The 27,551-nt window shown below is 39.6% G+C and overlaps 1 protein-coding gene across 4 annotated transcripts in view; it reads right to left on the minus strand.

Annotated features, from left to right (window-relative positions):
• PKIB (cAMP-dependent protein kinase inhibitor beta) overlaps nucleotides 1-27,551 on the minus strand; it is a 54,305-nt gene that overhangs the window by 9,869 nt on the left and 16,885 nt on the right. Inside the window, exon 1 of one of the 4 annotated variants that reach the window (XM_054279711.1) lies at nucleotides 10,792-10,869. The exons of the other annotated variants lie outside the window; for them this stretch is intronic. The gene's annotated coding sequence lies outside the window, so the exon portion shown is untranslated. Of the gene's footprint in view, nucleotides 1-10,791; nucleotides 10,870-27,551 lie in introns of those variants that run through there. 4 annotated transcript variants of the gene reach the window in all.

Consider the following 27,551-nt stretch of genomic DNA (forward strand, 5'->3'; position numbering starts at 1 on the left):
TTTTTATTATTTCATGTAAAAAGATATAAAAAGGGTTTCCTGTACAGAGCTGGCCTTTCTAAGAAAAATGTTCTCAGAAATTTTTTTTTGTTTTCCTATGCAGGGAAGCTGCTTATATCCCATCTCAGTAAATCCACAGTGAAGAAGCATGTCCTTCTACATATGTTTCAGTCTTTCTGTTACAGCCCATATAGGACGTGGTATGTTTGGGATGATATTTCAAAGTTTGGTACATTGTATAACAGGTTTTCCCTCTTGGTTCTTTGCATCGTACATGGCTGTACAGACATTTTACACAAAGGTCTTATGATTTACTTCTGCTCTGGGAACATGACCTGCTCCCACTCTTGCACCTTATCAATAGTGTGCAAAAATGGCTTCCATACATGATCTTCTTAATACTAAAATGGTCAGACTGGGATATCATGATTGCACCATTCCTCCATTTCCTGCTCTCAGAAGTACTGAATGAATACCTAAGATCTTGATCCTTTTGTTCAGAAGTCCATAATTTTAGGGCACAGAATCTGAAAAACTTAGCCAAAGCTGTAGGACTCTTTTTCCTCAGAATGGAACTTTGAAACTTTCAGTTGAATTTTCTGATCACTTCCATAAAGCCAATATTGTACTCATGGGAAAAACAAGTAGGGAAAAAAAGCAACATAAGATTGATCTTGCTGCCTTTAAGCTTCTGGAGAATGTGCAGACACCAATAGTGCAGTTCACCCTCTACAAACATGTACAGAGGAGAAAGCTTGACTGTGAGCTGCATTTGACCACTGTTTATGCACAGTGCTCTGATGCACAGGAGAACACACTACAGAACTAATAGCACTTCTAAAAAATGGCACAATTTTCTCTTTGTGAAAGAAAATAAGGGAGAGGGGAGAAGGGGTCATGATACTGACAACCAAATCAGAAGTTATCTGCAGTGAGTAATAAATGAAGTGACATTAGCTGAATGCAGTCGATACCAGGCAACCAAGCATGTCACTTTCCAAATGCCTGTGAGTGACCAAGAGCAATGACAGACATAAATGTTAGTCAACTTCATGGGAAACACAGTTCAATCCTAACTCATCGGCCATGCCGGAAAGAAATCAAACACATCCCCTACTATGGAATAAGAAATGAAGCTCAGTGGTAACAAATCAACTGACCAACCTAATTCTTCCTCTTATATTTTGTCCATTCATCCCCAGAGAGTTTTCATTTCCTGTTGCAAATGCACACACCAGTTTCTGAGTTCAGCCACACAATTCCAACCTGCTATAAATCCTTTCTTAGAATTTGCATCAGGCCTGAAATTCAAGAGAATTTTGCCCACTTTCAGGAATATATATGAGGAGTAATTTCAGAATTAGAAATAATTTTTGCAGCTAATCCTGCCATGCAGAGTCCCTGCAACTACAACACTGCAGTTCAATTTTATTTACGATCTTTTGCACTTTCAAAGGCACATAAAGAAATGAGTATCCCCCAACCTCTCCAATCTCCTTTCTCCTCAGCCATTTGACTGGGAATTCCTTAGGGAAGCATCAAATAAGTTTTTCCCTCTGCTTTGATATCTGCTGCCCCCGCATCCCACAAACACTTCTGTAACACAGACAAGTCTTCTACATAAACCAGCATATGTATGTCAATCTGTATTCTTCGTTGGAAGCAGCGAGGGATTTGGTACTTTACTTGCCAGCTCTGTGGAAGAAAACTATTCTGACAAAACCACCGGGAAAACTGAAGTAAGCAAAGAGCTTGAGGCATACTGGAGTACACTTACACAATGCACTCCAGTAAAGGAATCAGCCCAGTGACATGTAAAATGCTTTTGTGAGAAGATGAATTTAGAATTTAGCAGATATATGGGAATGGAACAATCCCATGCACATAACCAACATGGCTGTGTACCCAAAGTCTCTCACTGGGGAAGGCCGAAGTCTCCTTGAGATCTTACTGACATAAATGAGGGATGTTTCCATCTGGCTCAGAGTGAATCCGAGTGTACCAGTACGTACAGCATGTTCTCAGGAAGGGAAATCCTTGTGGAAGTGCTTACAGAAGAGGAGTTGTGGAGCAAGAAGAATTTCCTGGTAGCAACACATGGGCACAAAGGGTTGAAAGCTGGGAGCACAAGACTGACAGAGAAGTAAAAAACCACGGGGAGCTTTAACTGCGCTTCTGTGTAGAGAAGCGAGATCACCTGAGGGTCTGTGTGAGACAAAGAAATTACACAGGAAGCTAAAGGGACATGGAAAGAAAGGAGAGCTCTGGAACTTTACTGAGGAAGAGGAACGAAATTAGTAGTGAGGAGTTTCTTTGGAAAGCAAGCAAGATGGGAGGAAGAGGCTTGTTCAGTTCTGAGGAACACTGCAGGAGAACAGCTCTGTTACAGGATGAGCAGAGATATGGGCACAATGGAGACCCTACACTTAGTAGCAAACAAGCTAGATGACAGTATAACAGGTTTATTTGGTTTTTTGACTTAAAAAAAATGTTTACTACACCAAGGATCTTTCTTCTCAGGGTTTTTTGAGGGGGATAAATTATTGTGTTAATTTCATATATGCTACAACACCTTGGCCACCAAATATGAAGTATTTGTAACAACATTTACAGGCTGATATTGTCTCCCTCAAAAGAACAGTCAGTTCCAATAAGAGCTTCTGCACAGATGTGCATTTTCTTTGCCCTGCAGACAGCGCCCTTCGAGGGAGAAAAGTCCCTCTTTATTTCATATTATGACCTCCAGAGTGTCCCTAGAAGGAAGAAGTGGGTTTGTTGAAAGGGTTACCTTTCCATTATGAAATTGGTGAGGGACAGAAGCTTGTGCTTCTTTCCACTTCTTTCCAGCATTTGGGTGGTAACAGACTGGAAGCAAGCAGGAATTGCAGTGTGAATAGCTGCAGGCACCTTGCTAAGCTCCTAAGCCTTCAAAACATGGGACCGAGACCATTTCCACTAAAAAGCAAGGACAAGCTCTTAGAAGTACTTTATTGATTTAGCTATGCAAATAAAAGCTGATATTTTATTTTGTCACAGCCAGGTAACATTCTATAATTATATATGAAGCCAGATTAATTTTATTTAATTTGTATGATTATTCCTTCTTCTCACATACAAGCTGTATTATTTTTAGCCTGGATCAGACCAGGAGACCATCCCATCCTCTTCACGGACTTCTTCCCTGCTTATCTCAGTTTCACTTGACTGATGTGGAAATACTTGGGTTTAGCCAGTTTTGCAGTCACACCCCCTAGGATTTCTTCACCTGAGCATAGGAGAGGATCCTCTCTGTCTTATCATGATATAGTTTATGTCTGATGAACACTTCGGAAAAGCTAAAGCCCAACCAAATTCATGCACCATATTTTTCCCTGAGTAAAACCTTCCTATTTAATTTTTTAATTTCTGCATTCTGGTTTCATAGTGCAAGCACACACAAGGCAGAGTCACAATTTCCAGAACAAGAATTACTCATAACTGTCTGTTCTAATAAAAAAAATCAAAAACCAAACAAAAAAAACCCAACAACAACAACAACAAAAAACCACCACAGCAAAAATCCCAACACAAACCAAACCAACAAAAATGAAGTGAAACTTAGTATTTAATTGCTACTTACTCATAGAGGACTGGAAACAGCATTTAAAACAAAGTAAGCTTAAATCTATTCTTTATTGAGTAGTAAAAGTACTAACATACTAATAAAGGCTAATTTCATTTTCTTTACCATGGAAAGCTGCAAGAAAGCCTGCTTGTCTTTGTCATAAGCAAGTCTGTAAATCTAACACTCCAAGTTTTTTATTATTCTGCCTGACAGGCAAAGCAGTTGACAACTTCAGCTATTTCAGCAGTGCTTATTGTTGATGGGAACATCTCTACCACCCTTTTCAGCAAGTGTCAGCAGTCTGAGAGCCACTCAGGTATCTTGCAAACATCACCCCAACACTTCTCTCAAACACGGTTCTTGGAGTCTCAGTGCTCTTTGCTTTTGCCATGAAGCTCTGCATAACTCTTTCCCCTATAATTATTCATCTATTTTTCACTTCAGTTGTGTCTCATACTCCTCAAATGATCTGGGCTTCCTGAACTACTCTAACAGCTCATCCAAGAGTACTCCTGGAAATCCAATCCAAAAAACCTCATTTGGCATTCTTCACTGAACAGGATGGTGGAAAGAAAATAATATTTGCTCAATTCAGTAAATGTTTAAATAGTTAATAAAATATTATTTTATTAACTCAGTTCAAGGACAGTAAAAGGTCTTTGATTTTGTTTATATAAGTGAACTATTGCAGGATAATTCTATAAAGCTATCTCTACTGGTCTACCCAAAGGTTTTTCCAATTACATCTTTCTAACTAATAAAAGATAATTTCCTTCCCTAAGAATTTTGTCTTAGACCACCACAGGTGCTGCAAAATTCTGCAAAATCATTCTGGTTCAATTTGTCCTCAGGGGAAGATGAACCAACAGAGAAGAGAACACTGTGTTTTTCAGATTTTATCTGGTGACTGTTAAAGTGAGCCCAGGCAGGAAACAGCCATTTGGCAAGTGAAGTCTAATACAAGGAAAATGGCGCTAACCTCCAACTGCAAGTCAACCTGGTGCCCTGAAACAACCTTTAATGAGTTACTTAAGTTTCCTACTGCTCTCCTTGACATGTCAGTGGCTTTAACACTCACAAAGATGAAAAATCAATAGGACATATGGATACATTTTGAGAAGTTATATGACTTTGCTGCACTGTCTTCAACAATTGCATTTTAAATGAGGACCCTCAGTTCCTTGCTCGGTATGTTCCATTTATACTATATTATACTTTACCATATTTTTTTTTGCTTCAGAAACAGTATTTCTTCAATATTCAATGAATAACCCTTCATTTTAATTTCATTCTCCAGCATACATCATGCTTGCTCTAATACAATTTCACTGAGGTCACAGTTTAGCTGTTCAATCTTCGCAGTGGTCCTATTTACTGATTTTGATGAAATTACAGCTAGGAAAATTTGCCCCCTCTCATGGTGACTCACCAAGAAAATAGACTGAGATTTGAGAAATCCATCTTCTTTTGGGCTTATAATTTAAGTTAGATAATGACCTTGATTCACAAGACTTTCTCAATTATATTTACAACAGACTTTAAATTGCAAGTAAAAAAATAAATTCAATCAATTACAATTCACTGAGACATATCCTGATAGCACAGGTTTACAATTTGACCCAGCAGTTCCCCACGTATTTCACCTAATAGCAAGGCTTGTGTTGCTTCCACTGAAATTTGATAATACAGCCAGGACACAGTACTAGGAATGAGCGCTTTGACATTCAAGAGCAGATAACTGAGTCAGATTTGTCCCACTCAGATTTGATGATTAGAGTTATCTCCAGGGGAAAGGACACCTGATGATGCCATCTCTGGTTACCCGTGCACCAGAAAATTTGTGACTGCACCATGGGCAGAGACCACAGGGTATTTACACCCACAGGCACAAAGGATTAGAATAACAAAACCCTCAGATTAAATCCTCTGCCAGAAGATTCAGACTGAGGGAAAAGCTTTTTCCACAGAATAAGGAATATAGGGGCATAAGTATTTCAGAGCCTCTTATTCTTAAATTTTCTGGAAATAAGCCAGCTAAGTACTGATCCACTGAGTATCACCAATGAAAGAAATTAAATAAATCAAAAATCCACCATTCCACAATCTCTTGAGGAGTAACGAAGGAAAGAAATAGGCTATATGATTATCCATAAAGCACATTAAGAATTTTCCCCTTAAAACTTATTTTGGATTAATTTTACGCTTCAGGTGAAGGGTTTATCTGCAGTGCTATACTTGCTTCCCCCTTCCTACTCTTAGATGATTGTTTCCTCTGCATCTCTGCTGAAAGGATATCATTGATCACAGCAATTTATAAACCTCCCTGACTTTCATGCTGTTTCTCTTTTTCTAAGGAGAATAGGTCTAATAGGTAAAATTCATAGTAGCTACAACCCTAAACAAGTCAGTAAAATACACATGGGATTAATTTGGTTTAATTTCTTTAGCCTTTCAATATACTTCTATTTTATGAACATATGAATCATCTCTATTACACTCTAATGACCTTAGCCTGGGAAACTAAACCAGCCTTCCTATCTTAGGGCTTCACACTTATAGACCCTTTTTCATAAAAAGAAGACATATTTCAATCAAAATTCTACTAAAATGCTAAGGAAATTATTTTATGGCCTCAGCAAGCTTACTTGGCAATTGAGAAAAATTATTGTTTCTCAAAAAATCTAAGCCATAAAAGCAAATCCTTACCTCCAATTGTTATAGCCTATCTGTTTTTCAAGAACAAGAACCACAAAACAGACCTTTCCAGGGCATCTATGAGAGTGGCAGGCAGGTCATTTCCACACAGCTGAATTAATGTATTTTAAATTAATTCAATTAAAATTATCTCTAATTAAGGCAGATGGCTTTCAAAGAACCCTTTCCATTTTGATAAATGAACCTTCAGTAAACATGCCCAGCTATTGAAACACCTGGATTAAGTGCTTTAAATAGGGACCAAAAAAGGTGTATTTATATCTCAATTGATAAGGAGGCTGTGAAAATCACCAGTACATATAGGATGATTTAAAAGATGACATTTGAAGGTTAAAGTGTGCTTTTTATAAATTATTTGAATGAAATACTAAGACTTTCAATACTGAAAGGGGATCTAATATAAAAACTTCTAGCAGGGCCTGTTGTGACAGGACAAGAGATAATGGTTTTAAACTGAAGGAAATTGATTTAGATTAGACATAAGAATGGTTTTTTTACAGAAGGTGGTAAAACACTGGCACAGGTTTCCCAGAGAGATGGTGGATGCCCCATCACTCAAAACTTTCAAGGTCAGGTTGGATGGGGCTCTGAACAACTTGATCTTGTTGCTGGTGTCCCTGCCATTGGCAGGGGGGTTGGACTAAATGACCCCTGAAGATCCCTGCAAACCCAAACCATGCTATGTGAATGATTCTAAGTATGGCTGGACCCTTAATCTATTTTAGCTTGGATACCATGATCCACAGAACATTTTTTAAACTTTTTTAATCTGCATGGGCCATTGACCCATGGGTTCTCATGGGCTTAAGGACAGTGAAGGAATGAAAATCAAAATACAAACAAGCAACCAAGTCTTGTTCCTGTTTGTCATACAAATGACATTGAGTGGAAGTTCCACATACTGAATCCTTTGGATTTAGAAGTTTAACAATCAGCTTGCTTTCTTCTCATCTTTTTAGTTTTAATTTAACATTCAGCCTGCTATATTCTGATGAGAGGTAGGTAATTTTGACATGTTGGAGCAATGTCATTCTTCACAAGAGAAGCAGAAGTAACAAGCAAGGTCTGTCTAAGCAAATATTGCTTCCCTTTGGAGCAGAATTGGATAGGATTTTCATCTTGAAAGCTCAGAGGAAAAGGTTAATCTGCATTTTCACTCTGTAGGGATGGTACCATGTAAATCCTGAATCAATTTTAATAAAACTTTTTCACCAGGTCTAGGAAAGACACAGACCTCTGACTGCTCCTGAAGAGTTACTTGCCAGTATTCAGGCACTGGCACAGGGTGGGAGGACAGTGAGCTTGAGTTGCTATGGATATGGCCACTACTTTAATCACCAGGTTCTTTGACCCCTCTGAAATTTTCACTGTTGTTTCACCCCTGTAAGCCCACAAACATAACTTCTCTGGGTTTTCTTGCTCTGGAAAGAGCCCATACACAGCCTCAGTAATACAGCACATTTCCTAGAAGGTTAGAAGGCAAGGAAATCCCAGACCTTGCTTGGCTTTATCAGAGGAGGTTTATTCCTTTGTGCTCTCATCCAGCACTGAGACAAGACCAGTCAAACCCTGACAGCCACAGAGGTCATGCAGGCAATGGGACATCCTTGACCTCAACTCCTTCTCTTACCCTGAAAGAGACAGCACCAGCCCTGCCTCCCCTTTCCTACCCTGCCATGGCAGCAAATGCCTTCTCTCCTCTTTCTCTGTGCTACAGCAGCAAATCCACATGCTCACAGACATGCTCTCTCCATGCATGGCAAGGAAGTGCCGGTGTCCCCCTCCTCACCCAGCCTCTCCCACCCTGCCCCACAGAAGGACCACAGCAAAAGTCTCCACCATCCCAGCAGAGGCTCTTCCCCAGGCAGCACCAGAGGTGAATCTCCCCACAGAAAGACACAAGAATGAGCAACACAACCTGCAGAGGGGGAGTCACACGTGCCATTTGGAGTTACTCACACCTGCCATTTCAATCCCTTACTGAAGGAACTCTGCTGCAGGGGGGATGAGGAGCCCAAAAGGACCCATTTCCCCTTGTATAAAGATTACTGCTCAGCACTGACATTCTGAAGCCTTCAGATTTTATGTTTAACTGGAAATAACAACTCCCTGGCAAACTCCTAAGGTTTTGCAGCCTCCACAACATTTGGTCAGAGCATGTACCTACCTGTGTAATGTGTGAATTCAGGAACTGCAGAATGCTTAGAAACAATTTTTTCCTATCTGCTAAGCTAATGACCTCTCCTAAAATGCCTATGAGCTCTGAACATTTCCTTTTCTAGTTTTGTCAGCATAATCATATTACAGTCTGACACTCGACAGTGTAAATTAATGTCTTCTTTGATATTTTTATTTTCCATGCAGATTCCTCAGAAGTCTTTTTTTTTTTTTCTATTTTATCTTATCAAGCACAGAAAGAGAGGAAAGGCAAAAAACAGATATGCATTATCACTGAGTGATTCTTTCTGCAAGCTGATACATCTGTTTCTAGATAGATTGAAACCAACACCAAGACCATTTTAGAGGACATACTCTGCAAAGATATGTCTTTCCCAGAAACACACAGACTTAAGTGCATTCCTTAATGGAAATTCCATAGGAGGGTTTATTGGGATTTTTTTTGGTGGAAGTATGGGTTTAACATTTCAAAAGAAAGCCTGGAAGTGATACTGACAAGTGTAGATCATTGAGGGATTATGCTGATGTTGTAGTACCCAAAATATTTACTCCTTGGTTCATATACTGGGATTTGTAGCCATGATAATTTAATGAAAAATCCTTTGCCAGGATTTTTCTCCTGAGAAGCTGAGAAGCCTCAGAGGAAAAGAAAAACAATAATTTGCTGCTGTGGAATGCAACAGGTGCATCGTTGATTGGTCTCGTGTGGCTGTTTCTAATTAATGGCCAATGACAGTCCAGCTGTCTCAGACTGTCTGGTCAGTTACAATATTTTATTATCATTCCATTCCTTTCCTTTCAAGCCTTCTGATGAAACCCTTTCTTCTGTTCTTTTAGTATAGTTTTAAAATTATTTATCATAAAGTAATAAATCAGCCTTCTGAAACATGGAGCCATGATTCTCATCTCTTCCCTCATCCTAGGAGCCCTGTGAACACCACCACAGGGATTTATTACTGAATTAAGACCTATATATTAAAAAGGTCAAAAATATGAAGATGCTTGTCATGGTCTCCCGTTGAGTGCATACCCTTAGAGATGGTGGATTCTCTTTTTCTAAATTTCACTCAGCACTGGAGATGAGTAGAGCCTACATCTCCTCTCTAGAGCCTTGCATGAATCTGGGTGGAAAACTGCAGATAGGGAGATTTCAAGGGATTCTTTCTGCAGATGACCTCTTGTTCTTGAAGAGCTAGCAAAGATTACAGGCATGGTAACATTTTTCTCTGCTTTTCTCTGCTGCATTGTTATGTTTCACTTTAAAATGAGCAGCTGAAAGGTTTATTTCTAACTTGTGTTTTTCTTTTAAAAAATGCAGAAATAGTTCTGCATTGTCTTGACTGCAGATGAACAGGCACAACCTTCCACTGAAAAGCCCCTGTATGCTAGTCTCTTTTTAAAACCGTGGGTCACATTCTGTTCCTTACAACATCAACCAAACCACTTCAGCTTTGTTCAATGAAATGGAGGTTTAGGAGAGCACTGTCAGAAAATAAATCCCTGCAGATACTCCCTCCACAAAATCCTTGCTCATGTATGCTGACAGAGGGAAAAAAGTAAAAGCAAGGTTTGTTCCTGCCTGAGAAGTTTCAGCACTTCTCTCTCAACTGCAGTCCCTCACATTTGTGATGACTGTGTGAAGGCCAAGGACAGGCAAAACCAGCTATTCTCGCTCAGTTCAGGGCTTTTTGTGTCCAATACTCCATCTCAGACTCCTCATGGTCACGAACAGCTCCAGAAACCTGGCTCTGATACAGATGTCTCTGCAGGGCTGACCTGACATTCTGCATTTTAGGGCCAAATAAATGGTTTCACCCAATGAATCCCTGTTCCCCTCTGAAGGAGGAAAAGATGCACCCACAGAGAAACTGAACTCATTTCTGTACTTCTCAGCAGGGAACTCCCTAAAACACTGGTAGTCACAGCCAAAGAACATAATTTTAACATATAATACGGATGGTTTTTGGCTTTTAATCTAACCACATTTATTATACCAAACAACAAGTTAGCTCCAGCATTTCAAAGGGGAGCCTAAAAAAGACAAATATGACCCCCACAGTGTGCAAAACCCAGCAGCAGGAGAACACTGGCAAAGCTACGAACATTTAAATAAAGGGGAACTTCTCTGTTTGCTTAGTCTGTTCAAGGCAGTAAAGAAACAAGCATAGCTCATTAACTAAAGTTCTTTAGGAAAGGCAGATGCTAATGAAACCCTGTCAAAATGTTTTAAAAACAGCTCAAAAAGGTACAGAATACAATACAGCAAATGAGAGCATAAGAAAAAAGCTACTTACAGGACAGCAAAAAGAGGAGGCTGATGAATACCAGAAACACCCAGAAACAACTGGAAAGTGATCTCAATGTCTGTCTTCTCAGCTGACTACAGCAAAACACCAAGGGAAAGCTGAACTGTTGCCAAGAAGGAAGATAAACTTGCATACATTTGAAATAAACGAACAGATGACAAATTCCCATACAGAGAGCATGCCATACAGGTAGACTTCTGGACTTCAGCCTTTTCATTCAGACACTTCTGGTACAAAAGTAAATCCTTAACAACAGTGCCATTAAAGGAATTCTCCATCCTCTCATAATGGAAGGCAAATCCCTCTGCACCAGCAGCGCTGTTACGTTCACCCCAAAGGTGGCAACTGCTGCCTGGACAGCGTGTAAGCAACAAGCCGTGGCTGTTCTGTGGCATCCTGCTATCCAAACAGAGAACACGTAACTGTGGCACAAAAACTGCCCTCACACTGCTCTAAGGTAAATACTACTTTGCCAACACATTTCCAGCAAATATCTAAACCAGAGTTTTTATTTCAGCTCCTCAACACGGACATTTTCACAGCAGACAAGAAAGCTAGCTGGAAATAACCACACTGCTTAATTTTGTATTAGCTGTCAGTTGATTTGGATGAAGAATCAAGAAGCTTGTAAGGGGGGGGGGGGGTCATTTAGTATGGCTTCTTGGTAATTTGCACAATTCTGCCCCCCAAAATGCTAAGTACCCTAAAGTTCATGGTTCAGGTATGCCTTCAGCCCCACAGCGTGGCTTCAAGAGGGACCAGCATGAGCTACAGAAGAGCCACTGCTCAAGCTGTGCCAGCAGCTCCAGATTCCACTGTCTCCACAAAAATAACTTACCATCACATAACTACAGGATAAGTAAATTGCCACTGGAAAAGCCACGCTTGTAAAAATCAGAAAGGCTGCAGCAATTTGAAGCCACACACATCTTGTGAGCCACGTATGTCAGCAGGGCAAAAAAAGGGAAAGAAACAATCAAGAAAAATTAACTTCTTGGTTGAGGAAATGATTCAATGTTCTGTACTAAGTCAAGGTTGCCCCTATCTGACATTTTTCAAGGGTCACCTACAAATGGGGGGGCTGAGGGGGTTTATTTACCACTGAATAGGTTTGTTCCAACACAGAAGACCCAAGCTGAATAACACTCACCTGCTGTAAATCTAATCAATCTCACAGGAGTTATGTTTCTCTAAATGTGCACTGGGGCAACTGAGATAGGGGTCTTACCACAAATTGTTCATATCAGCTGATTACTTATTTACTAGAGTGAAAAATGGATATTTCAGTGGATATCAGTGGACACATAAAGTTAGGTAGCAGAAACAGAAAATAATTTGCCTACATACATATTCCTTTTCTCTACAATGTCATCTCTATTTCAAATATTTAACCTAGACAGGAAAAAAGGTTGAAAAAGGAAACAATTTGTTTAAATGGCTATTTATTTAGCCTTCAAACAACTTACGTATTAATTTGGGTACAATCTGAAACCACACTAGAGTCTACACCAATGTATTCGACAATTCAGCTCTTGGCAAGTATAACCTTTTCTTCTCCAGATTCTCTTTTGGATGAACATTCTTTTCACTGCACTTTCATGTTGAGACATAATGAAATCACTTCATGAAACACTGTACAAACTTTGTGAAGGGCTCAGAGAACTCCTGCCTGTTTCACAGCTGCTAGTTACAAAAATGCTGCTCCAGAAAGTTATTAGAATATTAACAAAGGTCAGCATTTTGAAGTAGATATGGGTACATCCCAGAGAGATTACTGGATTTCAAAATACTTCAAAATAAGTTGTGCTACTTTTCAGCTTCCACCTCAACATTTCTGCCACAGCAGTTAATGCAATAAAGAGAGCATAAATGTACAGGAAAACCACATTCTTGCCTGAAGCTTTTAGCACTCTGTAAAATTAGTTTACTTCTTGTGCATATCAGCTATGCCTATTTTATTAGTTTTGTTCAATTAACACCATCCAGAAGAAAATTCAGTGATGCACCTTTCTTTGGCCACCAGTTACAAAATAGGCTTCATTTATTTTAGAATAGTTGGCAAGGCAAAGCAAGAATGGGTTTCTAATTAAGAACCAGGATCTAGAGAGAGTAATGTGAATACAGGGAGACAGAAAATGTTATCAGAGTCACACTACCTGTTCTACAGTGGCAGAAAGAAGGTTTGTCCTTGATACCATGCTGATGCTCACACACAGCCCAGCTGGGGTAATGCAATGGCAACAGCAGCATTAGCCCTTTTCCCAAGCTGCTGTCTTCCTTCCATTCCCCTCCCTTCAGTAATTCATGCCTGCTATAAGCAGGGAAACATAAAATTGTGAATGTTATCTCAAGCTAAAATGCTGTCTTGTTCCAAATCTGTTGCTCACCTGAAGACCAAACCCCTTGCTTTTACTACATTACTGGACAAATTGTTCAAATTGTTAGCACAGTCAGTGCTTTGAACCACAGGCTTAGCCCAAAATGCTCTCTTTGCACACATGCCCTTTCAAACCTGACATTTTGTGTATTGATTTTGGCTGCTTTATAGGTACCTAAGTGCTGAGGAGAGGCAGAAAACACCATGCACATACAAAAGGTCTGCTGATAGGCTCTCTCTATTCTATTTTGAAGAACAAAAGCACATATATTACACATCTTTGCAGCTCTTTAGGGATTCTACCAGCTAAAGGATAGATTTTTCTGAACAGCTACTGCAGCTTCCAAAACTGTGACTTAGAAACCAAACTTTCACACTTTGAAGTTTAGGAAGTGGTTTGGTGCCAGATAAAAGAATGATCTAAGAGCTTCCTAATATGCAGCAGAACACTTTAATGAAAGTTTGCCCATTACATATGCAAGGACAGGTTACTTGCTGTAAACCCAGATGAACTTTGTTGGTCTTGCAGCATTGAGTACATTCAGAGACTCCCAAACAACATACTTGAGTTGTGTAAAGTCCACTCTGACACGTCATCATTTATGAAATCACTTTTGCATTTCAAGAAATTTATTTTTCAGATAATACTTCTGAGACTCTTACTTGCTGACCTTTTCTACAATAAGAAGTTCTATTTATTAATTTGTTAACATATGGACAAAGTATTCTGAACTTGAATTTAGTTCATTTGAGAAGCTCAGTTAAGTCTTTTTAAAGACCAAATTTTTGACATTTTTGAAGAAATCAGAATTAGACCATGAAACATATTAATGGATTGATGAATGTTCTTAGGTTTATGAGACACATATAAAGGCATTTCAGCTTATTTGTAACATGAATTTATTTTGTATTATTAGGTGTGGACATTCCTACACTGATGTCTGAGGAGATACATCATCCAATTTTGTTTATTTCTGAATACTCTTGCCATAGCCATTAAGGTGAGATAACTAGGGATGAAAAGAAGTTCTCTGAATTTCAGTTGATATGAAATTGTTTGGGGTTATCCTAAAACTAATAAACCCAGACCTTTGTCTAAAGCGAATAAAGGTGGAGCTAAGCCCAGTGCAAGTAGTCATTTGCAAAGTGAAACCTTTTGTGGACTGCTGTGATGAAGGCCCACTACTGTCCCTGTAACTGATAGTGCCTTTTTTTCTCATTTCACACACCACAATTCTTCACAGCATCTGGGGGTGGATTTTCTGCATTCTTAAGCCAAGAACATGTCTATGTACGAGAGGTGCTGTGTCACCTTTGCTTGAGGTAGCAGATCTGAAAAGTACAGAGAAGCCAAACTGCAGAACTGGATGCCAACATTTTTTCTCCCAAGCTGGATGCTTCAGAAAATTACTTCAGTCTACAAATTTCATATATGAAGGAAGAGCCACCTGGAAAAAACCAACAGGTAACACCTAGGAGAAGGGCCTGCCTAGGGATCCCACTCATCACAGACTTTGCCTTGCTCTGGTTGCCAGGCAGCACCTGCATCTACTCACTGCTCACTTCAGCTGATAAAGAAATCATCACCTCTGCAATGACTCCTTCAAAGCACCAGGCATGGTTCATTCTTCCTTTTGAAAACATGCACAGAGGAATACCTTGGGATTTGAAGAAAAACTGCCTAGAGCTGTTGTCTCCTAGGTGAATGCTTTGATCCCCAGGGAAGAAATTAAGTTGAGCAACGGCACTTTCCACTGTGCAGAAGTATTGTAACTGAAATTCTATTTTTTGGATGTCAACTCCAGTTTTGCCCTAGTCTTCACACTTCAACCACTAAGGCAATGCTTTTATTGAGTGAAAAAAAACCCCATGTCACAAAATTTGGGGGTCAGGACTGGCATTTGTCAGGCTACCACTTGAAATACAAAGGAAAAATATTATTCTTGTAACCTAAAGAAACCTGCTTCTGTAATTTTGCAGTGACTATTTCTTATAGAAGAAGAGTCCTTGGGACCAGACAACCATTCATAACTTCCACTTTTCCAGCTGAGTACTGTAATAACTGTGCTTGTTTTCTCCCCACAAGCGATGAATTCTTACCTGTCCTTTTCTCCAATTAGCTCGTAGCTAGAAACTGGAAGTTAAAACTGTCTAAAGCACAGAGCTTTTAGAAGAGTTAAACCAAACATGAGCAAAACCAAAACAAAATCAAACCAAAACATTGTATATTTATTTAAGTAAGACTTGACACTAGTAACATTGGCTATGCAGCAAGGAACTGCTGAATGTTTCTCTGAAGGAATATTTTTCTTGTATTGCCAACATTACATTACCAAAATACTGACAAAGAACTAAAAAGGACCTCAACAAGACACTGTTCTCTTGGGGACAAGAGTGACAAAGCATCTTAAGGCATTTACATGCTTCTTGCAAGTGGAAGTAAATGTGGTTAATCGCAACACAGACCTACTGATCTGATAACAGGACAGTTGTAATTGCCTCTCTTTGCATGCTATGTTGACTCACCACACCTAATAGTTTGTTTTTCTAATCTCCCTGGGGGAATGGTTGTTAGAATTTGTCCCTGCCAATGAGGAGTGACCATATCTATAAAGAAAGTAACTGCATTAAAAGAAAGTTGAAGAGTCAGTTGTCAATTCTTTATATTATTTGCATGTACCAAACTCAAACAGTGATTATTTACACTGGAGAGAGTTATTTGACAGTTTTAATACAACTATGCTCAGAGAAAAAACCCTATGCCTCTTGCCAGCCTTTGGTAAAGTTTAAGTGCATGGCATACATTAGTTTCTGAGGAACACTGGAGTTAGAATTCTGAAAATACTAAAGGAGGTCAGTGTAAGCTGTTAGACACACACAGTTCCAGAGATAAAGAGACCACAAACACGTCCAAAATAAGCAGAAGTTATTTATGCCATTATTTTAGACCCTCTGGGCATCAATTTTTGTGTTTGTTATGTGACTCCTACAGTCACCTCAATTGCCAAACAACGACAAGCTGCACCAAGTTCAAGAGCTGGATCACCACACAGTGAGGCCTGAACTGATGACAACACATCTTTCATCACACGTCACAAAATGCCCTTTCTTTTGCTCCCCTCACCAAATAGAAAGCTGATTTGCCCAAGTTCTGAAAAGCCTTGCTTACATGGCTTTTTTGGAGAGAAGTTTTCAGGCACATCTCAAGTTAATAACTGAATTTGAAGTTAATGAATTCTGCAATTGCTAAGGAAAACAATGAGGACCAATTTTAAAGGTGGCATAACTGGATGAAATGAAGTGACTTTTGACAGGCAAACTTATCATTCCACATCTCTGTCAACCCAAGGCCCTGTGTTTTCTGGGAGAGACTCTTTGTTCTCATTATTGTAAGCCAATCTTGCAAGTTTCCTCTTCAAAGTAACATTTTTAGAGAAAAATGCAATACCAAGCATCCAACAGCGGCCAAAAAAAGAGTGTTCTTGTTATATACTTCAACACAATTTTAGAAACTTTACACTCATTAATCCACATAAGAAATTTGACCTTGCAGTCTCTTCAATTTTAGGAAAGAAAATAAATTCTGGAATTTTCCTAACATTATTTCAGATTTATTATTAAGTCATTATTTCAGACTACTCATAGGCACACTTTGGATGATGTCTTTGTATCTGCCCATTCTATATGAATTCTGACTCTGCTGCTGAAGAAAAGCATGAGCTTGCTGAGCTCTTCTCAAAGTCAGCTGAGGAGGAGAAGGGAACAAGTAATATAATTAGGAAAAGTACAAAGTAGTTCAACTTTATTCTGTTTAGTCTTCTGAAAAAGAGCTCTGCATATAAAAATGAATTAGGGTCACTGCTTCTGGGACAACTAAAAAAAACCTATTTAAATCAAAGCAAGGAATCCTGCTTGACTTTGCTGAAGACTTTCTGAACAGATGGGGTGCATGAGACATGAAGAAAGGTCTCGGAGGAAGCAGACTCTGGTAGCTTCTCAGAGGCTACAATCCACTAATGCTTGCTTCAGAATTTCAACACCCATAAATTTAGGAATACACTAAAATGTCTGCATCCTGAAAAAATAGAAAAGAACTCTTTCATGGTGAAAACAAGTTAACAAAACAGAGTTCTTCTGTTCAGATGGGAGTAAATGGATGAGGCAGTCAGGTAGAAATCAGTAGCTTAAACTTCAGCATTGGTCATAACCATCTTCTTCTCCAAGCACATTTACAAGGCCACAGGGACAGGCTGGCATAGGTTTGAACCCTGGCACAGAATCAGTCAAGGTGTTGACTGAGTGTGAAACATGTTTTACACTTTTCTCATGCAAGAAGTCATTCAGTCTCTTGCCAATGACACCTGGTTTTGAAGTATGTGGTTTAATTTTTTTTTCCCATCTGTCTTTTTGCCTAAATGAACATGTATCCACTGTCTTTGGCTCATTTCCTGCTCCTGCTCCCAGAAATTCCTCCACTTCATTTTGGACTCTGAATACAAGTTATTTGAACTTGCATGAGGCTGGAACTCTAGACAGTATTATTTATTCATTTGCTGAAGCAGAAAAACCCCTTCATTTTTGCGATACTAAAATACCTCAGCTAAGTGTTGGTTGGAATTCTGTTCTGCCTTCCTGCTAATTACTACTATGGCTTCTTGCCAGCCACCATTTTGAAAAGTCAAGTACCAGCTCCCAGATGAACAGCAATGTGAAAGACAACAAAGAATCATTCTAAATAAAATATATGGCAGCATGAAAGGAAAGCAAACATTTTCTTGCTGAGACAGCTACCTAAAAGTCCTGGCTAAGCAACTCTCTTATGAAGACAAGGCAGGGTTTTGTCAAAATGGGAGTTTGTCCACATCTGAAAACCAACACACTTTTCATCATGTCACCAAGGTTCTCTTGTGAAGAACAGCAGTGTTACCCTGCATTGCGTGTAGGTCTCTGAGAGCAGGACAAAAGGAGGTGACTGCAAAAGAGCCAGAAGCAGAGGATATATCAAGGCTGAAAACTCACTGTTATAAAATCATAGAATAATTCAGGTTGGGAAAGACCTCAGGAGGTCATCTACTCCTACCTCCTACTCAAAGCAGAGTCAATAACTAATTCAGATCACATTTATCAGGGATTTGTCCTTTCAGCTATTGAATATTTTCAAGGATAGAAACTCCACAGCTTCTCTGTGCCAGGGTTTGAGTATCATCGTGAAGAAAAGGCTCCTTCTTACCTCAGGTCTGAATCTGTCCTCTTCTAGTTCATAACCATAGTCTCTCATAACCATAGTCCCTCGCTCTGCTGCTGTGCAACTCTGTAAAGAGCCTGGCTCCACTTTCTCAGCAACATGAGAGAACAAGCCCCTGTTCCTCATCATCTCCTCAAGTGTTCCTCCCTGACCAACTCCTTCTCCAGTTTATCAACATCCTTTTGGTAAGGCAGAAGCAAAACTGGACAATATTCCATACATGGTCTAATGAGTGCTGCCCAGGATGTTGTTATGCCTTCCTTGGTGAGTAAAGTTTAGTTTACTGTGGGCAACGCACAGAGCAAGGTAAGATGGTTACAGTTATCAAGAGTTTTCAGGTTGAGCTGCTCAACCCAACAGGTGTGAAAAAGATGGGGAACTATCCACTGATACAGCAGGAATCTGCATTCTAAGAGTCTCCATGTTTTGGAAACTGGGCATGGTGACAGATTTCCAGTTTGGCTGTGAGACATACAGAACAGAGCATGTGGTACTCCAAATCAGGCAACAAAAATCAGCTTTTTTTATTCTCAATAGGGCTGGCACCGAGTCCGGTTTCCAGACGGTTTTCTTGTTGCATGTTTCTGTTGCTTAGAGGAACACAGCAAAAGCAGAAGGGGAAGCGCTTCCCCACAAAGAAAGAAGGAATCAGAGAAACAGAAGTGAAAACATGAAGAATGAGTCAATAATTAGTAAGTTACGTCACCTTCCGTGTCACTTTTCTCCACTGAGGAACCAGGCATGGAAGCTCTCACTTTTATGCCAAACAATTCAGCGTTTGATTGTGCTGTCTGTTGTAGCTTTGGCTGGCATTTTTCAGTCTTATTTACACAGTTAGATGCAAAGCAACCCATTATAATGCTTGTTATTTATTAATAAATGTAGTGTTTGAAAGGACAGATGCTCTTGTTTACCATCCCCTCAGATATCAGTCAGTCTTCATATCATGCTCTACCTTATGCAAAGTCTGACTTCTTTTGTTCTTTATCTGCTTTTGATATTTAATTATTCAAACTGCTTGATGACAGCATTAGGGTCTGGTTTAGTTGTTTCTATATTTGGAAACTTTCCTTACAGCTCACTGATTGCACATTCATTTATTAATCTAATTAAAAGACAATGGGAAATTTCAGTTTAAGAATTCGAACACTGGAGTAGCTGTGGCTTCTAAAAGATGCCCAGCACAGCTGCAGGGCACATACTTAATACAGTGGGGACAGGACAAAGTTGACCTAGAGGACTGCTAATTACACTCACCTTCAACTCTGTGTAGGTGTTCCATTTATGTGTGGTATTAAAGCCCACTTAATACCTAGCAAAAGACATCTCAAATACAAGAGAGGATAATGTAAAATCAATAAACTGAAGCATACCATACAATCAAATGCCATTTGAAATCCAAGTTGCAGCACTACACACCATTGTAGCGCACAGCTCCAGTACACATGAGCACTCGATTGCATGTCCAGTTTTCATAGCTGCATCCTCAAAACAATTTCTTTAGCACTCTGTACAACTGGGGCCATAAATACTTATTTCATCTTATTTTCTAATTTTGTCTTCCAAAATAGCAGTTGGAGGCTTAAGAGAGACTACCAGGACACAGAAGGTCCAAATGGTCAATTTCTGTTCTTAACTCTGCAGAGTACTGAGTTCTGCTGATGTCTACAATTCTCTACCTCTGCCGGGGAGAGATAAAAGCTGTTTAGCAACTTAAAGGATCGAGCCCTATTAAATTAAAGAAATGTGAAAGAATTAATCAGAAAGGTTTATTTAATTGGGGAATTTTTTTTTTTTCTAACAGTAAGAGTTTTTCCTGCCATCTGATCTCATGCAACAGACTCGGTCATTCTTGTAGGGCTCTTTTGCTGCTGTGGTCTTGAACCCAGGCCCTCTGTGACCAACAGAGCAAAGATACGGCCAGTTATAAAAAACATGGTTCCCGGGATACCATCCTGTCTAAGGGCATCCATAGGAATATGAGCCTGGGACTTTTGGCTGCTGCTGAAAAGCAGTAGCTGGGATATAGAGAAATTGGGGCAGGATGCACAATAGCCTCTAACTCTACTGCACTTTTGGCCTTTGCCTCTTGATCTTCAACCCATCCTTATACTTTTCTCACTCTTTACCAACTTTTCTCTTTACCTTCCATCTTACTGATGCAGAATTCAAGATAATAAATAAGCATTGCAATCTTACTACTTTTTTGTGTCAACCACAACTTACTTGGCTTGAAGCAGAAATGCAGATTGTGGCAGGCAAAATGGAAACTACCTTTGCACAGACATAAGCAGTGTATGGAAAGAGGAGCACCTCTGTCCCTAATCCTGCAGAAGCTAAGGAACAAATGAAGCATTGCTGCCAGCTGCACTGGTAAAAAGGCAAATGAGTGTTTGCAGCATAAGGACCCATGGAATACAAGGGTCAGCAAGCAGCATTTTGAAGGGTAAATCAATTTTAACCCCTGGTCAGAGATTTGTCAAAGGCAGAGAAGGCACTTCAGGCTTGCCACTGTCTGGAGTAAAGCCACACAGACGCCAGTGTGTCAGTAAAACACCTGTTTTTCACGTGCCCTAGCAGAAGGCAGACACAAGCAGAGCCACATAGACACGGCAGAGCTCCAACCAACTTTATCTCCTGGCCTGGGACCAGAAAGAGCCACAGACTCAAATGGGGCTGGGGAGAAAGTGTTGCTAAAATAATTTAATCTTTCCCAATATATTGTAGGGCCTATTGTACTTGTTTGTCTCATGGAAAGGGAGACAGGAAAGAAATCTCCCCCAAACATCAGTATACAATCTTCTGTGGCTTGCTGTCACAAATCAGCAAATTCAGAGGCAGACTGTGTCAGAGCAAGGCTACAGCTTATTTCCGTGCAGGCTATCACAGTGCGCACAGGGTTTTTAAAGCACAATTATAGCCTCTGACAGCCTACCTAAAGGAGTGGAGTGGTCACCATGGTAACACCTGCAGCACATGGCAGTGAACACCTGATACCAATCAATCTTGAAAACATCTTTTTAAAGAAACAGCCTCCTGAAAAACTACAGATGGAGATCTCTTTCTGAAACTATGAAGATGCTCTCTTATAACAAAAATTGAAGTTTAACTTACCATCTTTTCATCTGACTCTCCCTCCATACAATCCTATCCTGTATAAGTTTATGAAAGTGATAAAAAATTTAAAAGGCAATGGTGCTGTGTTGAGAAGAGTAACAAACATTGAAGTACAGCTGGCATGTAAATGATACTTTGCATTTTTCCCCTAGAGCCTGAATTGTGGTTTCTGAGAATATAGCCATGCTCTGGTTGCTAAAACAAAATAGAAATATGCCTACTGTAGTGCCCCCCCCACCTTCCCAGGACTACAGATTTCCCTCAAATGTTTAAAAACTCCAGAAATGCCATCAGCTTCTTTCTCCCTTTTTGCTTTCTAAATCCGCAATTCAATTTCATTGATTAGAGTTGTATTCCTTTGTGGGGGTACAAGAAGAAAAGCATGTTTAAGGAAGTGATGTTTGCACTCAGTTTGGTACTGTGAGTTTCTGAAGCACATTCTGCCCTCCAGACACATCCAGCAGCCAAAGAGCACATACAGTTGCTAAAGTCTTTGTGGGTTTTTTTGGCAGGTTGTTTTTTTTATTCAGCTCAGTTCCAGCCCAACAGCCTCTGGGCTCTCTGTGCTGTGACTGCTCTTCCGCTTCTTTCAACAGTCTGACACCTCCTCTTACCCCAATAAGGAGGGGTAATAATCACAGAAAATACCTCATGCACAAAGTTCAACAGCCTCAGCAATATTTCCAACATAGTCTTGTTTAATTATATCTCAAGTTATTGCTACTTTCATTATTTGAAAGTCTGCTTCTTAATTTTTCTTAATTTTCCTTTGAAAAAGACTTTCCGTCTTTGTCATCTTATATGTGTGTGTGTGTGTGTGTGTATACATATATACGTATACATACATACATACATACATACGTATATATGTATGTATGTATATGTATATATGTATATGTATACACGCACGCACACACACATATATATATATATATATATGTCACTTTGCATGTATCCAACTGAAATATCAAATTGTACTTGTTTAACTCAGGTAGGTAAAAAAAAAATCCAGTTGTCTCCCATTTTAGTATAATATTGGCCTCTACCTACAGGTGTGTTTCTGGAGAAAAGCGAGGCATGCTGCTTTGATGCAAGAAAAAGGGAGTTGATAATATGTAAAATTTGTGGCAGCTGTTCTCAGCCCTCAATATGTTATGCAAATAATTCCCAGCAGCTGTACCAGGTATTTATACTGTCTGTGATGTTCTACGAGTCAGCACTAGCTGCCATGCAGTCTTGTTATATATGAGGAAGTCCAGCTCTAAATCTGCTTTCATAGTGTGGAAGTTGCATTTATTCAGTGCGGTTCTGACGTTTGTCTCACAGTAAATGGCATTTCTGCTCAACAGGGCAACAGATTCCAGCAGTAGAAATACAAAGCTCCAAAATCAAAATGAAGATGTCCTTAACAGTGTAGTGGGTTTTAATCTGTGGCAGGGCACAATTATGATTTTCAACCTGCACATAATCAATGACAGAAGAGACCCATCGATTCCACTGATTTTGGCTGGGATCAGAAACCATGCTTCAATTACGCCCAGTATCTTTTGCAAAGGTAAGTGGCAAGGGAATATCAGGCAACTGCAAGAGAGTTGTTGAGAAAGCTCTTATGGCTTCCTGTGCTTTATCAGCCTGTGAAACAGCACTCAAAACCTGCCCTTCCCAAATCCATGGTTTAAAGATAACAACACAATCCACACAGTGAAACAAATGCACACACAAATGCAGTCTACCCTCGCTCTGGAGAAGCATTGTCGTCAATAACTAATTAACTACGCACTTCTGCCTGGAAGCTGAACCGTACACTTGCCACAAAATGATGATTCATTTGTTTCCCATATCCATTTATAAATGAAGGGTCAGCACAAAAAAATAGCAGTGAGGGTCAAAACTGCCATGAATATTTTCATTACCTTCTCTATCAGGTCTACATATGCTTTTGCTGACAGGAAGATCAGAAATCTTTCACCTCTATGCAGCCAACTCATCAGTGCTGTAGGAGCTGCCAGTACTGCAAGTAAATATATGCTAAACTGATGCTTTCTGATAAGGCTGCTACTATGCTTATGCGTATGAACTTCAAATACCAGATTCCAGATAGTGGACATGGCATCTGCCTTTTAGGCTGGTGCTCATTTTTAGTGCTCCCTTACGAATACAATCTTTGTGCAGGCAATCTACACTGGGAGTCTTTTTTATCCCTTGATGTTGTGCAGTAACAAAAAATAAAGAGTTATTTATACAAGTACAAACACAAATCCATTAGATTTAATGATATATTTTCCTTTTGCACTTGTGCAAGAAAGCAGTGAAAAAACAATTTGATAAAAATTTGGCCCATAAAGAGAAAACAGAATCAGAACAGCAGACCTTTCCAGCAAAACAAGTCACACAGTCTGCCTTTCAAGTTTCCCTGTCAGATTCAGACTTCCATTCCTGGCACCTATGGTAAAAGGCTTTTTCCCCAGTCCAGTTACAATTTCTGAGTCTCAGTACTATCACTCAGACACATCTGATGTCTTTTTTTCTCCTCCTTTCAGTGTCTCAAAAAGCAAAAGGCAAAGATAAAGCCTGGATTCTCTGACAGGGTTTTTCTTTACACTGTGATTAATGAGGTTAATGTGCTTTATTGAATTTTCACTCGAAAACATCAAAAACCAACACCCCTCTGAAGCAGTGTGGAAGAAAGGCACAAATTCACTCCTTGCTGCTGGCAGCATGGCCTTAAATTGCTTAAAAAGGCTCCAAAACATTTGGAGACAGAAGGTCTGCACTACTCCTTGTATTTCCCTATGAAGTCCTTTAGACATAAACCATTGACCAAGCCAGGGACTAAGATTGGATTCAGCTGCACCAACACTCCAGTAGGAATTTAGAAATCAATGGGGTCCTCTTAGCAACCTATGACTCATCAGGATCATCTCCCTTACCTTTTAGATCTTGATCACTTTTCATCCTTGCTCTCAACATAAATCTTCTAAAATTTGGTTCTAATCTAAGTTTGCTCCGTATGCTTTGTCTGTATAGCCACTCATAGAATGAACCTTGCCACTGAATTTTGTCAAGATGCACCTTCTCAAATTCAGATTAAACCAGATGCTGCTATTACCTTTGGCAGTGATTCCTTAAGTGACCTGACCACTCATCTGAGACAGCCTCCTAAGAGACAATTCATGCTAACTGTTGCCTCATTCAGCCTTCAGTTGAGTTTCCATCTGTGTTAGGAGCAGCCTCCTAAGTGCTAACCTCTGTTAAGAGGCATTTTATACCAGCTGTTGAGAGGCACAAGATTGCTGGCTGAACTCAGCTCCACTGCAGGGGAGGGACCAAACTTCAGCCTACACACAAACTCTTCTCCTTCATGGTTCCTCCTTCCATCCCTGCAATTACAACATCTTACAGGCTGTAAGAGGCAAACTTGCTCTTTCTTCTGAAATACACAAATATGGTATCAATTTAGATTGTGTACTGTTTAATTGTATTGATCTGGACCACTGTTTCCCCACTTCAGTGTGGTGCCCAGTCTCTAGAGGCTTTGAAGTAAAAAAAAAGGTGCCTATGTTAAAGAAATAAAGATGTGATGTTAAGGTGGATTTAATAATTTATCCAACTCACACTTATGTCAGTGGGAACATTTCCAGGACCTCAAATGCAGAACAGGGATCAAAGAGGGGGATTTTGTACTGGTTTGGACTAGCAGCAAGTAATTCTGCCTTCTGTGAAGCATCTTTGAAACCTGAGAGAATGCACAAGGACTTAATCCTCCTCACACAGCCCCTGCTGAACACGAAGGATATTGTCAGGCAAGATTTCTACATTGTAAAACCATATTTGAGGAGCTTATCTTTCAAAAATGGATGGAACTTATCAATTTGCACATTTTTGCCATTCCCATACACAGAGAGGGGTGGGCTCTACATCTGAACAGATACTGGAGGTCAATTCAATTTCCAAGCCCATGGTTATAACTATTAAGCTAAACAACTTATGCCATAAGCATCATCTGCAATGAAATATGTAAAAAAATGACATTTCATGAGTTCTTTTATCAAGGTCAAAAACAAATCTATAGCTCCTTGGTAGGTTATCTTATGCTTAAGCCAAATTTGCTTACAGTTGCAGTTCTTTCCTCTACCAGCAACTTGCACAAGGACATCCTCCTACTTTCAAAAGAAATTTCACAGATGCAGAGAAAAAAAACCCCAAACTTTCCATACACAGTGTTATTAATATTTATTGATAAGCATTTGAAACTCTAAATCTGTTCTAAACATTCAGGAATGAGCAATAAATAAAGATTATTTTGAGCAGCAGGAATTTTTTTTTTTTAACAGAGCTGTCTGTATTAATGAGGCTTAATTAAGTAACATTTCTTTAACAGTCCTGGCTGTAAGCACATACTGAATTACTTATTTGCAGAACTGCTGAGTGTCTGCACTTCTTATGTGAAATCTCTAAGAATTTAAGTTAAATGATAGAGTGTAAAAAGAATCTGCTGTAATTAGGCTTTAAGTATTATTTACACAAGTTTGGTTGTTTTGTTAAGATACATTTTCTTCAGATCTTCAAATACAATGAGTAACTCTGTTCTCCTCAACAGAGCAGAGTTCCTGTTTCTCCAAGAGTTTTAAATAGCTCCTGTTTCATTCTTTTCTTCTGGGACATCTCAACGTAAACCATTGGCAAAATCAATAGATTGGTCATCTGAGGGGTGCTCACTGCACATACACCACTTCTCAGCTCACACAATTTATGTGTGTGCTGAGAGGCACAAGAGCAATGCTTTTGTCTTCAAAACTGCTCAGTCTGCAATGCGCTGGCAGCATCTCTACATACCCGAAGTAGACAAGAAAACAATGGCAACAGCTGTGGTAGGGACAATGAGAGAATCCCACCAGCTTGCAGAGGGCGATGATGAGACAACAGTAACATCCAAAGAGAAATATGGCAGCAACGAGGCTTTGCTTTGGGAAGACTGTGCTATCATTCCAGATGTCCTGTCACTTGGCCAGATGTCTGTCAGAAACCAATATGCTGCAAATTCACAGATTTATGGTTTGCTTTCTGTTATAGGTAAAAGTTAAGTTAATTTAAAATAGGATAGTTCAATTATATTGTAATTATTATGTTCTATTATTTGTATTATGTTAAAGGGGAGGGGCTTATTAGAATGTGCTAGAAGGGTCCAGGGTTTGGTGAAACAGGGGTCTGATGGGGCAAGGCAAGGTCGAAGAGAGATTGGATGAAACATCTGACCAATCATTCGAAGCCCTGCAGAAACGATTGGTCCAGAATGAACGGCGGTAAAGACCAATGAGAAGCCTGGAAATGGACCAATCATCATGAGGATCCAAAATGCACCAATCCTGGACCCGAGGGGGCCTATAAACGTGGGGAGTTCGTTTGGGTCGGAGTTCTTCTTATTTTGGGATACTTGTTGTTTGGGAGAACCCAGTGCACTTGGGGTGAGCGCACTGTTTTCATTTTTGGCTCGCTGTGTGGGTGCCTGGGCTTATCCTGGGCACTCCATTCCTTGTAGCTATTTTAGTAAACGAGAACCTCTTTCTCTGGAGAAAGTTTGGCCTCGTTCATATCCATAACACTTTCCATTACACATCATCTTAGTATTTCAAATATTCACAGAATTAAGAGGCAACAAATATCAATTGTTTGCAAGACAGAACCTGTTTGATGTCAGGAAGGTGGTTTCAGGGAGCAATTTCTGGATATCTGTAGCAAATTTACCCTGGATTTGAAACTGCATTCAATCTGAAGAGCTGAGCAGGAGGCTCAGGAGGTAATCGATAATGTTGAGGAGGTAATAAAAAACCTGAAGGAAGAAAAATCTATCAAAAGCTATTAAACAGAAAAATATTATGTCTTACTCAAATAACCCATGAGCTGCTGAGCACAGAGACGATACAGCAGAAAGCACCTTCGTGTGTTCATAGTGTTTTCCCTTATTTTTGACCTCCCAGCAACAAGACACTCACACTAAATACCCATTTT

Source organism: Melozone crissalis, unplaced genomic scaffold, assembly GCF_028551555.1.
Source record: "Melozone crissalis strain CALT ecotype California unplaced genomic scaffold, PUWL_Pcris_2 ptg000027l_1, whole genome shotgun sequence".
Classification (NCBI taxonomy): Eukaryota; Metazoa; Chordata; class Aves; order Passeriformes; family Passerellidae; genus Melozone; species Melozone crissalis.